At 43.0% G+C, this 5,246-nt stretch overlaps 1 pseudogene; it reads right to left on the bottom strand.

Moving 5' to 3' along the window:
• Positions 1–3,739, bottom strand: part of LOC113612530 (myosin regulatory light chain 12B-like) — a 22,297-nt pseudogene extending 18,558 nt beyond the window's left edge.
• Between the last annotated feature and the right edge of the window lie 1,507 nt (positions 3,740–5,246).

Raw genomic sequence — 5,246 nt, 5'->3', positions numbered from 1 at the left:
CTCTTCTACTCTGATCAGGTCTGTCCCATCAGTGTCCCATGAACCCGGCAAGCACATTCATTCACAGGTTGTCATATCACAATGAGATGCTGTATTTGTTTCATTCAAAAACATATTGGAGGCCTGCTCCGTGCCAGAATCTCAATCAGCTTCTAGATCACAAAGTTGAGCAAGATGGTCCCTAGCCATCTGGTGGAGGTGACAGACAGCTAACCAGGCAATCAGATTGCAGCGTGATGGGTGGTGTGATGAGGGAGGTCCAGGGAGCTGTGGGAGCCCAGAGGAGAGGCCCCTAACCCAGGCTTGGGAGAGCAGGGAAGGACCCAAGTTCCGGAGGCATGAAGGATGAGAGAGAGCTCACCAGGCAAGGAGCTGCAAAGGGGAAAAGGCATCCCCAGAAGAAAGAGTAGCATTGACAAAGGCCTGGAGAGAGATCCTGACCTGTTCCCAGAACTGCCAGTAAGTAGTTCAGCCTGGCTGCAGGGTTGAGAGTGAGGGCGAGGAGAAAGGGTTATGAAAGCACACAGGAGGAAGCATTCAGTCCTGTCCACTGGGTAGCCAGGGGGATGGGGGCTAGGCAATCAAAGAAGACGCCAGAGGCAGTGAGTTTGAATATGTTTCAGACATCTTTGCACTGTGCGTGCACCTAGCCCTCTCCTGGGCACACAGGAATCACTTAGGAATTAATTCTTAGTTGGACATCAGCCTCTTCAGCCGATAGGCCATATAACGTTCATTTTGGCCAAGGGATGCTGTATTAGTTATGCCTTGGTAACGAACAACGCTAAAATCTCAGTGGCTGACGTCGATAAAATTTAATTTCTTGCCCTCACGAAGTCCATTGCCAGTCCAGGTGACACTCTGGAGCAGCCTTCCCCCATGTGGTGACTCAGTGATACCTGCTGCTCTGATTTTGTGACACCTGTGTCTCTACCTACGCTTCCACGATCACTGTGGGAGGCAGAAGAGAAAGTGGAAGGGCTCACACCGAAAATTGAAATATGTCATGAAATATGTCACTTCGTCTCACAAGTCATTGGCCAGAGTGAGTGACATGGTCCCTCCCAACAGCAAAAGGGCATGGAGAAGTGGAACCTTCCAGAGTGCTCAGAAGAAGAGAACCAGCTCAACTAACACCGGCTAGGTGAGGGTGAGACTTCTCCTAAGCATATTACTTAGGATTATTGTGTGCTAAGTGGGTCTGTTGGCTTATTGTTTTCAGAGAGCCAAGTACCCAAATGTTTGGGCTTAGACGGTTTTGTTACAGTTGTTACTTTTCCTAGCTGGAATCTATGCCATCATCTGCTCTTGGGTTTGAGCCAACAATGCTAGGCCATTTGGCAAAGTGATACATTACTTGAGCCGCAGTATTAGTGAAGTTGTTGTCACCATTTGGAAAATGCAATTTGTCCATGGTGTGAATGAAGCAAGACAAAGGGGTAAGCTGCAGACCCAGGACAGATGCTCTGCACTCGCTAGGTATTTATTGCCTGATGAAGATCTTCTTCATCTATGGCTTTTGACGGGCAATTCGGCTGTTTCCTGGGATCAGGCTAGTGTGTAACCTATGTTACACTTTTATCCATTTTTATCTATATTTCCTATATACAAACTCTATGAAGTAATATGTACAAGGCATATGTCTGGTGTGTGCTCCCAGAGTGGGTACCTAACATGGCAGCTCCTGGAAAATGGCCCTCAGAACTTTCTGAAGACATTTGCAACTTATATGGAAGAATGATAGAGACCAGTTAACACTAGCTTCCTAATTCACTCTAAATATGGGTGCTTACCATATATGCATTGATTGTTGGAACAATAAGATATCATTTTTTGTCCATCATAGTAGGAAAGGTTTAAAAGTTTGATAATATTAAAGAGGATGTGGAAAAGCTAGCACACTCTTGCTGAAAGTGAAAATTGGTATAACATTTTCAAAGGGCAACTTGATAGTATCTATTAAAAGGTAAATTTCAGACCCAGTGATCCACCATTTCAAGTGCTAGAAATTTATCCTATAGAGACGTCACCACAAATGTGCAAAGATTTATGTACAAGGATGTTTATGGCAGTATTGTTCATAAGAGAAAAACAACCCAAATGTCTATTAATAAAGGAACTGAGAAAATATACAACAGTGCATTAAAAAAAACACCTAGATAGATCTAGTGTACTAATATGGAAAAATGTTCATGTTGTACAGATCAGTGAAGAAAGAAAGTTTAAAAATAGTATGGGACTTCCCTGGTGGCGCAGCGGTTTAGAATCTGCCTACCAATGCTGGGGACATGGGATCAAGCCTTGGTCCAGGAATATCCCACATGCCGCAGAGCTGCTAAGCCCATGCGCCACAACTACTGAGCCTGAGCTCTAGAGCCGCGAGCCACAACTACTGAGCCGGCATGCTGCAACTACTGAAGCCCATGCGCTCTAGGGCCTGCGTGCCACGACTACTGAGCCCGTGCGCCTAGAGCCCGTGCTCTGCAACAAGAGAAGGCGCCGCAATGAGAAGCCCGGACACTGAAACGAAGAGTAGCCCCCGCTCACCGCAACTAGAGAAAGCCCGCACGCAGCAACGAAGACCCAATGTGGCCAAGAATAAATAAATAAATAAACAAATAATAAATAAAATTTTAAAAATAGTATGAATAGGTTGTTTAAAAAATTGTTTTGTCTTAAAAAATGCTATTATACATACAAGAAAAATGTTTGGAAGAATAGATACCAACTCAACAGTCGTAGTCTTTGTAGTGCTGGGACTATGGGATACTTTCGCTTTCTAGAATACTTGTATGGCTCTGTAATGATTTTGGAATCAGGAAATGACATTATTTTTTTTTCTAATTTAAAAGACAATGTAAAAACTTCCTCTGAGAAGACATATAATAGCATTCTTTGAATAAAACCTAACTTCTGAGAAAATCCTGGTTTACTCTATAGATCAGGGAGTAGATTTGACAGCACTTAACTTGACCAGTCATGTGTAACAGAGTAGAGTTTAGCAAAAGGCTCTGAGCAATTAAAGCTGCAGCATAATTACCAGGCATCAGAGCTTCTGATGGAACCCAGGCCTTTGCACTGTTGTCTTTGATCTGCTCTCGGGGCCTAATGTTCTAAGCACTTAACACTTTGGGGGATGAGAGCACAGTTCACGTGAGACTACCTTCCTTAAAACCTTCCATGGCTACCAGTTGCCTACAGACTAAATCCAAATCATTTAACATGGCATTCAAAGCCCTATGCCATTTCCCAACCCTAAATTCCCAACCCAGTCAAAGGGCTTATACAGCATAATGTTTAAGAGTTCAGGCTTTAGATCTCCAGCCAGATTTAGGATTGAATTTTCTGCCTCAGCTCCCTTTCAACAAACCCTAAACTATTTGTAGCTCAAAGCCAAGTTCACCCATCCTTTCTCCATACGCTGCCCTTCCCAGATCCCCATCAGAAAGCATTAAACTGTTTTCCCCCTAAACTCTTGCATAGCTGTAACTGCACTACTTTCATGGTATGCACTTACACTATCTTACAGAGTGGTTTTTTTGTGATGACCTCCCTTAAAAAGGTCAGCCCGATGAAGTTAAACCCCATAGTGCACAGCATATTGCTTGCACATGCCGGGCTGATAGCAAATATTTATGGAATTGAATGAATAAACGAATGAATTTCCCTTTTAATAACCACCCGGCGAATTCATACCTGCTGCCAGCAGGTGGCGGTATTCTCCGTTGGCTCGTACCATTCAGCACACTGCTGTTCATCAGAGCCTAAAATCATTCTGCAAGTCGAGCAAATCCCAGTTTAAGATAGTTTGGCAGAGATGAAAGTTCTGAACTCAGGGTTAGGTAACCTGGCCTTTTAGCTCCATATCTGCCACTAACTACATATGTGACGTTCAAATCTGTTCCTTCACTTCCTGGATCTGTTTCCGTGTCTCCAAAATGAAGTAGTAGGATGGGATGATTTGCATAGCTTGACATTCTGTGATTTTCATACTCTGCAAGCTCAAGATAACTAGAGGTATGAGATCCTTGGATAGTTGCCACCATTATTTCTCATGTATTCTAGAATGTTCTTGTGATAACAATATGGTCAGAGGCATTTCCTTAGAAGTCCTCTCCAAATACTCTTGCCTTGTTTGGATATAATGGGCTACACCAGGGCCTGATCATCCTGAGTCTCTGACTAGTGTTGACTCTCAGGAAGAAACTGGGTAATGATCCTTAGAAGTGGGGGAAAGAGGTGGATGAGGGGAGGAAACTCAGTTCAAGAACTGTGGAGTCAGCCAAAGCCTCTAATAGTGGGAAGAAACTCTGTTGCATGTATTTTGAAACTGCTTTTCTTCTGTATAAATGTGTTTCCAAAATCAGATTTTGGGGGAAAGGAGTAGTTACTTCTTATCTCTACTATTATAATTCAGCTGTTTAAATTTTTTAAAAACCACAGTTCTACATCAATTAAGCACTGTCCCTGCCTTCCCAGTTGGGGAGTAGACAGGAGGCCTAGGGAAGTACAGGTGGGACTAAAGAGAAGAGAAATTCTTATTGTCCAGGTCAGGTTCTAAAGGCAAGAAAGGACAAGGGGCTGCCAAGTTATTTAAAGAAAAAGATGTACATAGACAGGGTTTTATATTTGGTTACCAGAGTTAATGGGCATTGCATTTAAAGTTTTAGTACTTATAAACTTGTCATAAAGAGATATATTCTTTTTTTTAATTTATTTATTCATTTATGGCTGCATTGGGTCTTCGTTGCTGCACGTGGGCTTTCTTTAGTTGTGGCCTTACGGGCTTAGTTGCTCCGCAGCATGTGGGATCCTCCCCGACCAGGGCCCGAACCCGTGTCCCCTGCATTGGCAGGCAGACTCCCAACCGCTGTGCCACCAGGGAAGCCCAAGAGATATATTCTTTTGATAAAAAGTTGAACTTAGTGTAGAAGTCCGATTCTAGATCCAAGGGAGAATCTTCACCCTTGATGAAATTTGGAATAAGGATCTCCTCTGAGAGGGAAACTAACAGGTAGGGGAAAAAATGCTTCCTAATTACAAAGAAAAACTGCTTAAACTTTAGCTGAATCAATGACCTTAATGCATCTAAAGAAATGATGTCTTTATAGATGACAGCAGGAGAGAGAGAGAGAGAGAGAGAGGTTTTTTTTGGTACATGTGCAGCATTAAGGGACAGAGAGAATGAATCTCATGATATTAAGTGAAAAAAAACTAGATTTCAACCTCTATACACAATATGATCC

Source organism: Aethalodelphis obliquidens, unplaced genomic scaffold (assembly GCF_003676395.1).
Source record: "Aethalodelphis obliquidens isolate GAN/ISIS:26980383/991018 unplaced genomic scaffold, ASM367639v1 scaffold78, whole genome shotgun sequence".
NCBI lineage: Eukaryota > Metazoa > Chordata > Mammalia > Artiodactyla > Delphinidae > Aethalodelphis > Aethalodelphis obliquidens.
This window is presented reverse-complemented; position numbering and strand designations above follow the sequence as displayed.